Genomic DNA, 12,945 nt, shown 5'->3' on the forward strand with positions numbered 1-12,945 from the left:
AGTCTCCCCTTCAAGGGGTCTCTCTGGATAGAGGCACACAGAGCCCCTCACTGAGAGGTCTTCTGTCTGTGGACCCTGGGGCTTTCACAGAGCTTGTGAGGAAGGAGGGCAGCCTGAGACCAGTCTCACCCACGTCACTCACCTGCAGAACCCCTTCCAACACCTGAGTCTCAAGAAAATGGCCTGCTCAGCATGAACTCACTGGGTTCCAGATGTTTCCTTGATTTTCAGATCCTCATGTATTTGGTACATTTGTATCTCTTGTCATATTTCCTTTCCTGCTGAGGTTAGGATGCGCTGGGCGCACAGAAGTTGTGACATCTGGCGGAGGACCGCTGGGGGTTCCAGACATGACTTAGCCCCCCGCCATGTCAAAGAGCAGCAGCCAGCTCTTCCCAGGCAGCTGACTCCACTGAACAAGCAGCTGCCTCCTGAGAACCGGGCAGGCGGGCAAGTCACTGGTGTAAGGAGGTCTCCTCTGTATGCTTAAGCGGTGCAAGCGCAAACGCTCGCTGGCACAGATAACACATCTGTGCATGCGTGAACATATGTATAGACGGGTGCATACACACACTTTCCTACACATTCGTATTTATACTCTTCCATACTTCTCATTAAAAATAGGGGGGAAATATCACTTTTCACAGAGTCACCAGAATTTCCTTCCTAAAGCACAAATCCAACTGTGCTATTTGATGATATTTAGCAATTATTGTTAATTTTGTTAGCGGTGACAATGATACTGTGGTTCTGTCCTTATTTTAGAAGATACATGCTGAGTATTTAGTGCTAAAATATCATGATGTCTATAAAGTATTATAGCAAACATACAGATGAAGTAAAGATGGCAAGATTTAAATTATGAGCTTTTCAATTACATTATCCTCTCTGGGTTTCTGTGTGCTTAAAATTTTTCCATAGAGAAGATTTAAAAAAAAAAAAGAGGACATTTGAATCTGCTTGTACCATCTCCTCACAGCCATAGTCCTGAATTTTTTGATTCAGAGAATGGTCCTTGGACCAGCAGCTTTGGTGTCTCCTAGGAGCTTAAATGTAGAGTCTTGGGCCTTACCCTAGACCTACTGGATCAGAATGTATGTTTTAACAAGATTCCCAGGTGATTTGTATATGCACTTGTTATGGACTTCATGCTTGTGTTCCCTCCAAATTCATATGTTAAATGAAGTCCTAACCCTCAATGCTATGGTATTTGGAAGTGCAGCCTTTGGGAGACAAGTAGATTTAGATGGGATTGTGAAGGTAAGGCCCCCACAATGGGGTTAGTGTCCTTATAAGAAGAGGAAGGTTGCTCAGACCTCTCTCTTTCTCCACCATGTGAAGACACAGTGAGAAGATTGTCATCTGCAAGCCAGCGAGAGAGGCCTCATTGGGGAACCATAGCAGTTGACACCTTATTGTCAGACGCCCCAGTCTCCAGAACCATGAGGAATAAATTCCTGTCATTTAAGCACCCACTCTGTGGTATTTTGTTTTGGCAGACTAACCTGAATAAGTACTCAAATTTTAAGAGCACAGGGCTAGAAAATAAAAGCCAAGCTCTTTGTCATGGCCCCTTAGGCCTTTCAGGACTACATTTCCATCTTTGCAGCTGGAACACTTTCATGTCTGCTCCACCATTACACCCTGGGTGTGTCTGTCTTTTTCTTCTTTTTATAAGGACATGGTCACATTGATAGCTTATGGTGAACGATGTTGGATCTGTGATCTCTGAAGAAGATTTAGCTTCGGGATTGGGGACCAGTCTTGATCACTCAAGAGCCTTTGTGTAGCAGAGTTTTATTAAAGTGAAAAAGGGACAGAGAAAGCTTCTGACACAGACATCAGAAGGGGCGTGGAGAGTGCCCCCACTCACTAGTCTTATCAAGGCATTATATACTTTAACCAGACCCACTCCCACAACATACATCTTAAATTAATAAGATTAGAATATTAAGATAGAAATATTAGAAAAATTAGATAAATTAAGATAGAAATATTAGAAAAATTAGAATATTAAAATAGAAAGATCTTACCAGTTCATTTCAGTTCAGTTCAATTGCTCAGTTGTGTCCGACTCCTTGTGACCCCATAGACAGAAGCAAGCCAGACCTCCCTGTCCATCACAAACTCCTGGAGTTTACTAAAACTCATGTCCATCTAGTCGGTGATGCCATTCAACCATCTCATCCTCTGTCATCCCCTTCCGCTCCCACTTTCAATCTTTCCCAGCATCAGGGTCTTTTCAAATGAGTCAGCTCTGCACATCAGGTAGCCAAAGTATTGGAGTTTCAGTTTCAGCTTCAGTCCTTCCAATGAATATTCGGGACTGATCTCCTTTAGGATGGACTGGTTGGATCTCCTTGCAGCCCAAGGGACTCTCAAGAGTCTTCTCCAATACTACAGTTCAAAAGCATCAGTTCTTTGGTGCTCAGCTTTCTTTATAGTCCAACTCTCACGTCCATACATGACTACTGGGAAAACCATGGCTTTGACTGGACGGACCTTTGTTGCCAAAGTAATGTCTCTGCTTTTTAATAAGCTATCTAGGTTGGTCATAACTTTTCTTCCAAGGAGCAAGCATCTTTTAATTTCATGGCTGCAGTCACCATGTGCAGTGATTTTGGAGCCCCCCAAAATAAAGTCTGTCACTGTTTCCATTGTTTCCCCATCTATTTCCCATGAAGTGATCGGAACGGATGTCATGATCTTAGTTTTTTGAATGTTGAGTTTTTTTTTTTTTTTATTAGTTGGAGGCTAATTACTTCACAGCATTTCAGTGGGTTTTGTCATACATTGATATGAGTCAGCCATAGATTTACACGTATTCCCCATCCCGATCCCCCCTCCCACCTCCCTCTCCACCTGATTCCTCTGGGTCTTCCCAGTGCACCAGGCCCGAGCACTTGTCTCATGCATCCCACCTGGGCTGGTGATCTGTTTCACCATAGATAGTATACATGCTGTTCTTTTGAAATATCCCACCCTCACATTCTCCCACAAAGTTCAAAAGTCTGTTCTGTATTTCTGTGTCTCTTTTTCTGTTTTGCATATAGGGTTATCGTTACCATCTTTCTAAATTCCATATATATGTGTTAGTATGCTGTAATGTTCTTTATCTTTCTGGCTTACTTCACTCTGTATAAGGGGCTCCAGTTTCATCCATCTCATTAGGACTGGTTCAAATGAATTCTTTTTAATGGCTGAGTAATATTCCATGGTGTATATGTACCACAGCTTCCTTATCCATTCGTCTGCTGATGGGCATCTAGGTTGCTTCCATGTCCTGGCTATTATAAACAGTGCTGCGATGAACACTGGGGTGCACGTGTCTCTTTCAGATCTGGTTTCCTCAGTGTGTATGCCCAGAAGTGGGATTGCTGGGTCATATGGCAGTTCTATTTCCAGTTTTTTAAGAGATCTCCACACTGTTTTCCATAGCGGCTGTACTGGTTTGCATTCCCACCAACAGTGTAAGAGGGTTCCCTTTTCTCCACACCCTCTCCAGCATTTATTGCTTGTAGACTTTTGGATAGCAGCCATCCTGACTGGCGTGTAATGGTACCTCATTGTGGTTTTGATTGAATGTTGAGTTTTAAGCCAGCTTATCCACTCTCCTCTTTCAGTTTCATCAAGAGGCTCTTTAGTTCCTCTTTGCTTTCTGCCATAAGGGTTGTGTTATCTGCATATCTGAGGTTATTGATATTTCTGCCAGCAAGCTTGAATTTCAGCTTGTGCTTCCTCCAGTCCAGCGATTCTCATGATGTACTCTGCATATAAGTTAAATAAACAGGGTGACAATATATAGCCTTGATGTACTCCTTTCCCGATTTGGAACCAGTCTGTTGTTCCATGTCCAGTTCTAACTGTTGCTTCCTGAATTGCATACAGATTTCTCAGTAGGCAGGTCAAGTGGTCTGATATTCCCATCTCTGGAAGAATTTTCTGCAGTGTGCTGTTATCCACACAGTCAAAGGCTTTGGCATAGTCAGTAAAGCAGAAGTAGATGTTTTTCTGAAACTCTTTTGCTTTTTCAGTGATCCATTGGATGTTGGCAATGTGATCTCTGGTTCCTCTGCCTTTTCTAAATCCAGCTTGAACATCTGGAAGTTCACAGTTCATGTACTATTGAAGCCTGACTTGGAGAATTTTGAGCATTACTTTACTAGCGTGTGAGATGAGTGCAGTTGTTCAGTAGTTTGAGCATTGTTTGGCATTGCCTTTCTTTGGGATTGGAATGAAAACTGACCTTTCCCAGTCCTGTGACCACTGCTGTGGCCCATAACAAGATTAGTCAGAAAACCCTCTTTAAGGAGAAGCATGTCCTTGAGCCAGGTACATTGTTATATTGACTAAGACAAAGCAATGTAGAAAAAAAATTTGTACTTTTTTCCTTGAGAGCCCCAGACTCCTTTCTCTTCCTTAGGGACCCTGGACTTCTTAACAATGTACCTAGGAATTGACTCTCTCAACATTAGACTAGGAGGTCACCCACTCCAGCATGACCTCCTAGTCGAGTCTGCCATGATGCCCCTTCCCAATATTGTCATGATCTGGGGCACTGGGGCTTAGGATTCCATGTACCTTTGGGAGGACACAATTCAAGCTGTAACAACCCTAAGTCCCAATTTCCTGCTTTCTTCACCTCTGAGCTCCAGGTTGCCTCTTGTACATCTCTACTTGGAAGTCCAGAAATACCTAAACATCTTCCAAAAGCAGTACACTCGTCATTTCCAATCACTAAATATCTTTCATAATTCCTTATTTCAGTGAATGGTATGTCACCATGCACCAAGGTGTGCAAACCAGATGTGTTGTCTCCCTTGACATCATTATCTTTTTAATGCAATAGTTCAGAAAAGAAGCCAAGAAAATCTAACACTTAAACATCTCTCAGACATCACCACTTCTCCCCTGTCCCTATACTGACAGCCACTGTCCTGTCATATCCAACAGTGTCTAGCTGGGCCTATTGTAATAACTCTCCATGTACTCACCCACATCTGGTATTTTACCTACCAACCCATTCCACATAGTATATATGGAGTAATCTTTTAAATCACAAGTTTTATTATATCAGTTACCTTATTAAACCCTTAGATGTTTCCCATTTCCATGGCATCTATTTCAAAATCCCTCAGATAGGCTGAAAAATTAAGCCCTGCATTATAATTCCAGCTTTACACCTCATCTCTCTGCCCTTCATTCTCCACACTTCTGTCACCCTGACCTTCTTATAGTTCTTGGAAAATTCAGATGGACTTTGCACCTATTTTTAGTTCCTGAAAGTTTTCTTCCTCTACCATTCTTTTGCTCAGCTGTCCACTATTCAGACTTCGGATCTCAGATGAAACTTCATTTTCTCTAAGCAGCTTTCCCTGCCTTTTCATTCCAGGACAGATCACCTGTAAAATTCTCTCATGGCATCCTCTGCTGTTTTTTTTTTGTAGCATAATTGTAATGAATAATGATGCAATCAGTCTGCAATCTATTTCTCCCACTGAAGTGCAGTCTCCAACTTGGGAGCAGAGACTGTGTTCTCTTCTCTGAACACCTAGAACATCATCCAACACAGAGGTGGTTGTCAGGACATCTGTGCTAAATAAATAAATGAGTAAAAGTCAAGACCTCTTTTGGTTTTGCTCATAGGCCTATCCCTGGTGTCTTGCGTAGTCCCTTGCACATGGAAAGTACTTCATAAATATTGTTTGAATAGAATGGTGGACTGGCCCTTTCCTCCTGCATAGTATGGAACACACATCTCTGGGAGAGCCGGGGGTAGCCACTGAGAGGACACTGCATGAGATCAGTGAATGGCAACAGTGCCACTGAGGATGAATATTCTGAAATGCCCATGCCTTTGCTCTTTTACATTCCATTTTCACCCCCCGCCACAGCTCGTGTGTCATCCTGACACCTTCTGTTGTGCTGGCACAAGCAAGGACAGGGTCTCCTGAGGTCTCGCTTCCTCACGTCAGACCTCGGCAGGGAAGCAGCAGGCAGGGGCTTGGGGGGGAAAGGGTCCACACACCATGTGTCCACTCTGCCCTTGGAGAAAATGGCTTGTACTGTATGCTCTTAGGAACATTGATTTTAAAAACTTGTACTTTGTTGTCAAGTGCAGATGTGGATTGCCTGAAAGTGCATCCATTATGTAATAAAGGAGACACAACCGTTTGTATTTAGCATGAATACCCCAAGGTCTACAGATATTGGTTTTTCTTGGCGTGCAAAGTACTTTCACATGCCTTCTCGCCATTGATTTTCCTACAACAAATCTGTGGTAAGGGTTACTATTTTCCCTTTTTACATTCACAGGATTAAATCTCAGTGTAAGGCAACTGGCGTGGTGTCTGGACTGCAGTAGGTACATAGTGCATGTAGCAGAGCTGGAAACGAAAACCAGGTTTGCTGACTATGAGGTCTCTCCTACTACCTTTCATGGGAGTGTGAAGATGGACAGAGTTTGGCACAGGTGGCTGGGCATGACTTAATGCTCTTTTTGTAGTTCCCTGCTGAGAAGGGGTCTTTGTGCCTGTTTCCAGGAGTCCCTCCAAATATGTGCCATTCATAGTGGCTAACCATTTTTGAGTCAAGAAATACTATAATAGGTACTCCATACCTATTATCACTTTTGATACTCACTGTGTAAATTTGGAATACGAACTAAACTAGGAGTCAGGGAAAGTAAGTAACATTCCTAAATCTCCTTGATAAGTTTTAAAGTCAAGTGTCATATCCAGGAAATCTGATTCCAGAGCCTGAACTGTTAACTGTTGGATAGCACTGCCTTCTCTACCATATTCAGTCTCTTTTTATTCATTCATTCATTCATTCTTTAAATTGAAGTATAGTTGATTTACAGTATCTTGGTAGTTTCAGTTATACAGCTCAGTGATTAAGTTGCATATAGATATAGCTGAGTATATTATTCACTTACAGATTATTATAAAATATTCAGTATAGTTCCCTATGCTATACAGTAGGTCTTTGTTGTTTATCTATTTTATATATATTAGTGGGTATCTCTTAGTCACATTCTCCTAATTTATCCCTCCCTCCTTTTCCTCTTCAGTAACTATAAATTTGTTTTCTATATCTATGAATCTCTATTTTATAAATAAATTCATAGTTTTGTTTTAGATTCTATATATAAGAAATATCATATGATATTTGTCTTTCTCTGTCTGGCTTAGTTAGTATGATAATCTGTAGGTCTATCCCTGTTCTGCAATGGCATTATTTCATAATTTAGGCCTGAGTAATATTCCATTGTGTGTGTGTACACACACACATACACACCATATCTTTATCCATTCATCTGTTATTACTTCCAAGTAGAGGTGCATGAACATTGGACTGCATGCATATTTTTGAATTATAGTTTCCTTTGGGTTGCCATCTCTAACCCTCCTACTCCCTATCACCCTCTCACAGGGAAATTTGAGTTTATTTATACTCAGGGATTTAACTGAACTTCCCTTTCTCTCAATCTCTTTGTTTCCCTGTGATAGAGAAGAAAGCAAAAATACATTCCTTGGACTAAAATAATTTATGGAAAGTGCATGTGATGTTCTTGTAGGATATTAGTGCTTATTCACTGGTAGTACTTAGTAGGTGATTATAATAATTATGCAAAGCAAACAAATTAGCTAAGTTAACTTCTCACTAAAGCTCCTTTCAATGAGGTGTACAAGAGAAAATGAATTCTCCCACTTATTGTTCAACCAAATGGGAATTCTAAAAGAGAGGGACCATTCTAACAGGGATAATTAAAGGAGACATCTCTTAGACATCATATTTCAAATGTACACACACGTGCACACACATAACTGCTGGTTAAGACCTGTATGCAAAGATGTGGATTTGGAGACAGATTTCAAGGTGGCTTATTTTAAATAAAAGCAATGAAAACTTGTGATTGAGAACTGCAGCAGCATCTTTAAAATGCTCATATTTCTGAAATAATGAGCTTCTTCACAAGATGACAGATTTAAATGGCGAAGCATACGCTTCAAAATACTTGCCGTCTAGGCAAGCTTATGATATTTCTACAAATGGGGTTTTCATAGTCTGGGGGGAATTGTGAAGGGTACATCGAGTACTTCTCAATTTTAACAAGCACTTTATATTGCAGAGTTCTTCATAATCACTTTTAATAATTGTTTCTTCCAACAGCTCTGTTATTCCCATTTCACAAATACAGTAACTGATGCAGATAGAATAAAGGGAATGTTTAGGAGGCCACTCCACAGCTAATGTCAATGGCTTACTGATCTCACCCTGCTGAAAACTGCAAGAAATCAGACTTGCCGCTGAGGGTTGATCTGTGTATTTCATAGAAGGGGCTCCATCACCTAGAAGGGGTGGGCGTCACTGCTGAACAGGGAGTTCTGGCTTGACCTGTGCTGCAGTGGAAGGTCACAGGTGGGAGGGGTCATCCCAAGGAGCTATATATACTGGCTCCCGCCTTGTCTATCAGCTGCTGTGTAACTCTCTGTAGTATACTGTTTTGAAAGAAATAATTCATCCATTCATTCATTCAGGAGCAACTATTTAGTGAGCATCTACAAAGAATCTGTATTAAAGGCTTTCTAACTGAAAGATGACTTGGAAATCTGCCTATATATCTTGCCCCCCAACTCTCATAGATGAATGATGCTCTCAGTATTTTGCACTTGAACTGTCCTAAGTTAGGTACAGTTTGGATGTCAAGTGAGAGATGGACATTTCTAAACTTTATTGACTATGGTTTTAAAGAAGCCAAAAATCCTAAGAGATATTTGTCTAAATATGTTAAAGATCATCTGATCTGTAATCCTAACCACCCTTGAAAGTCCTGGTGACTTGATCGTCTCTGTGAAATCCTTTGGGACCAGGTTATCCTCTAATCTCCCCCACTGGGGACTGGTACTGCACTAGTTTCCATTTGGATTCAACGCCATTCAACACTTGTTTGAATATTTACGTTTTGTTGGGTCCAGTGCTGGGTCCAGGAATACTGCATTTGTACTTTATGAAATTTTTGTTTATTTCATGTCTTCATGCAATTTTACCAATGAGATTGTGAGCTTCCAAAGGGCAGGATACAGCTGATGCTTCTCCTACATCCTTTCTGGAATCACCCAGCACTTTGAATTCAGGAAAAGACTGATGGTAGTAGCCAATCAACTGAATTGCGTAAGTAAATCCCAACTTACTCACTGATTTACTATTATTTTGCAAAATCCTATAAGCCAGAGGGTCAGGTGGCATCTTGTTTTCTAAATGAATATTTATTTCATATTTCTGATTCCTTTCTTTTATACCATAGAAACTCACTGAAACTTCTCTTTTGGCTCCAATTATTACCTAGTATACATTACCCTTCCTTTTTCCTCTTTTTCACTGACCTTCTGCATAGCTTTTAAATTTGCACAGATCTGTGATAAGACAGGGAATTCTGCCACTCCTTGACAGATATTCTGTCATTCTGTGCATTTCATAAAGACAGAAGAGGCAGTAGAAAATTAGCAATGTCACCTCCAACGTCAAACTCAGTTAACAATCCTCTTCTGTTCATTTTCATACTCCACTTAGCCCAAAGTTTTTTACTGTTGTCTTCTTTTTTGAAACTGAAAAGCATGTCTGCATTTGCAGGGAATGGTGACAGGAAATGTGGACGGTGAGAAAAAGCTGATAGAGGGGGAAAAACTGTGTTAAAACACATAGCCTATTAGAGTCATGGTATATTTTGGGAAGAGATTTCAGAGTTTAATACATGTTATTTGCCAACAAAGAGCCTGAGGTTCAAAAAATAAGCATTTTATCCTGGTCACCTAGCAAGTCATTGGAAGACTTTGGACAATATGCTGGCTTGGTGACCTTTTGATTGATGACTCTGATTCATCAACATAAAGTCGTCTGTGAGGTAGCACATGCTGGGACATTGACCTGTTCTATAAGCTGCCTTTGGAGAGGCGTATATCGTAGTGGTGTAGAACACAGGATGCAGTTGGATGGCTCTGGATTTTCAAAATCAGCCTCAGGACATAACCGTGAGCAGTTTATAGTCCTCCCCTAGTGTCTGTTACCTCCTCTGTAAAAAGAAGATAATGATAGTGTCTACAGGGTTGTTGTGTGAATTAACTGAGTTGACAGCCCACAATCTGGCATGCTGTGAGGCTCACTATCACACACACACCATTTAGAAATAATTGTGAAGCACACAGATGAGTTCTTTGGCAGAGAACAATCCAATAGCACATGTTGTTGAATTTCTAAAGTAGCCATTGGTGACCTGTTAAACTAGGACATTACCCACTTGCTGTGTTTATTCATTTGCTTGTTCACTGGGTGCCTATGCATGTATTTATTGGGTACCTACCCAGTGCCACATACTGCGCTAGGCCCTGGCAGTACAGAGGCGATTTGGACGTGGTCTTTGTCCTTGGAATATTTCACAGAGAAGTAACTGCATTTGACTAACGAGGTTAAGTGGTAGAAGTACCTAAAGGTAGCTGAGAGCAGCAGTTCCCAACCTTTTTGGCACCAAGGACTGGTTTCCTAGAAGACAGTTTTTCTATGGACTGGGTTGCAGGGGTGGTTTGGGGATGATTCAAACACATCACCTTTACTGTGAACTGTATTTCAATTATTATTGTATCAGTTCCATCTCACATCATTTGACATTAGATTCTGGAGGTTGGGGGCCCCTGGACTAGAGGAGGATTGAGCCCCCACCCAAGGGCCTCGAGAGAGTGATAGAGGGCTCTTGATCACTCAGTTGTATTGTTTTGGTTCTCAGGTTTCTGTTGTCAGGCTCATGATGAAGTAACGTAAGGAAGATGTGCTCTCTCCTAATGTGTGCAAGCCAATTCAGGAAGGACATGTTGCCAGGGGAGGTTGTATCTGACTTAAGATGCTCTGGCTTTCACCTGAGGAATCGGCCCTTGCTGCGCGTCCTCTACCTCCCCTTCCCCAGGGACCACTGAGAAGGTTTGCAGACCACTCGCTCTAGCAATGAATCTTTTTGAAGGGCAGTGGAGGCGAGTTCTAGGGTGGATTTAATTTATGATTTCACTTATGGACAAGATCAGGTAGGACTTGGAGTAGATGGAGAATCGTCACATTTTCATGTATCAGAAAAAAAAAAAAAAACCTTTATGGCAAAGATGAAATGAAAAGTGTCCTTTGGGAGCAGAGAATGAATGTCAGTAGGAATGGTGTCAGGAAGAGCGGAGCTCTGCTTTCTTGCAAAACAGAGTGATAAAAGGCAGGGCTAGCCTGGAGTGACAGGAAGTATGTAGCTCACCTCTGCTTCTTGGACGTTTGGGAAGACTGAGGCCCTGGAGGCCTTGTTGAGGTCCTTTATGAGCTGACAGGAAGGCCCAGGGTTATTGTCTGCCCTGGTTCATTCCCCTTTCCTGCATGAGAGGGCTTTGTTACCTGTGATCCCCACTCTCATCTCTGAGGATCTGCTTGATTCTGTCTTCTTGATTCTGCGCTCTTTTCCAGCGGAACTTCATCTAGCTTGTTCTCCCATCTCCAATTATCACCTGTTTCTCGATTGTCCATTTGATTGCCATGACGGACTTTGAGAATTGAACTCTTTCAAACCCTGACATTAAGGACTCAGCCAGGAACCTTGAACCAACCTTCCCTCCTTAGCACCCTGCCTCCTCCTTTACTCCGCCCTTCCTGCTTCCCTTCATCCATCCTCCACCCTTACTGGGCCCCACTGATCACCCCGCAGGGTCCTATGTAACAGAGCACTTGATAGACATTTGTTAGATTAAACAACAGCAATGACTTGACATGGACAGAATAAGCATAATGACAGATAACGTTATACAGTGCAGAGGATAAGACGGATCCTAGCAGCAACCCCAAATTAACTGCAGCACACTTTTGATTCTGCTCTGCCTAACTCTGTAGGAAAAGAGCTTCACAGTGAAAGGTTAAAGTTTGCTCTTTGCCTCCCTGATTTATTTTCTGTGTATCCCCATGTCCCTGTGTCTCTGTGCTACACTGCTAGGGCAGTCATCTCAGCCGCTAATCGTGCCTTCATGGATCCACGGTACTTCTTGTGGCCTTGACAGATGACTGTCCCATTAACATGTTTACATTCCCCAAGCACCTTGTGTTTGTCCTCCCTTGGGAGCGCCTGGGATATGCAGATAGGAACGGTTCTGTGCACAGCTGACTTCCTCTGCCCTGCCTTAGATGAAACGCAGGAGCCTGCAGCCAAAAATTAGAAGGCTTGCGGAAGCTGCCTTGAGACCAGGGGTTACTAAGGGGAGAGCAGTTCAGTGGGCGGTGAGGGGAGTGGACTGCAGGAGTGGGGTGGAGCAGTCACAGTGTGGTCTCTGTACCACTGAGAATGAGGCAGCTGTAGCTCATTCTCAAAGACCCCTGTACACTCCTCATTCTTCAGGTTGCTCTGACATGGCCTGTATGTCTGCATCATCTCCCCACCGCCCCTCGCCTGGGAATGATCTAAGTCCCAACTTTTCTACCACTGGGCCTTGCACTGGCTCCTTTATTTCCAGGACATGGCGGTCTGGATTCAGACCTACCTTCACCTTTTCAGGCCCCTGTATTCTATTTAACATGAAATTGGGTTGTTCTTTCTGCTTTTCAAAGCCTCTGATAGTCATACAGTCCACATCCACTGTCACCTGCCTGGATTAGCCTCAGAACACTCCTACCCATCACACTGTCCTCCAACTGGCTTTCCCCTCCAGCTGCCCTCATTGCCAACTCATCATCTCCGTAAGACAGACAGCCTTTTCCATATGCCAGTCATCTGGTCAAGGACCTTCTGTGGCTCCCACTGCCTTTGGAACAGGCCCTCCAGGATAGTTGCTGATTGATGGATTGCTCTGTAAACTCTGCACGGAGCCCGTGTTTACCAGGCCCTGACACAGCTTTTAATGACCACTCACATTAATCTCTCTTTCCAAAAAG

At 42.5% G+C, this 12,945-nt stretch overlaps 1 pseudogene; it reads left to right on the forward strand.

The window, feature by feature from the left end:
* The first annotated feature begins 292 nt into the window (after positions 1 to 292).
* The window catches only part of LOC122703098, an 87,959-nt pseudogene continuing 75,306 nt past the window's right edge, over positions 293 to 12,945 (forward strand).

This window comes from Cervus elaphus, chromosome 11, assembly GCF_910594005.1.
Source record: "Cervus elaphus chromosome 11, mCerEla1.1, whole genome shotgun sequence".
Classification (NCBI taxonomy): Eukaryota; Metazoa; Chordata; class Mammalia; order Artiodactyla; family Cervidae; genus Cervus; species Cervus elaphus.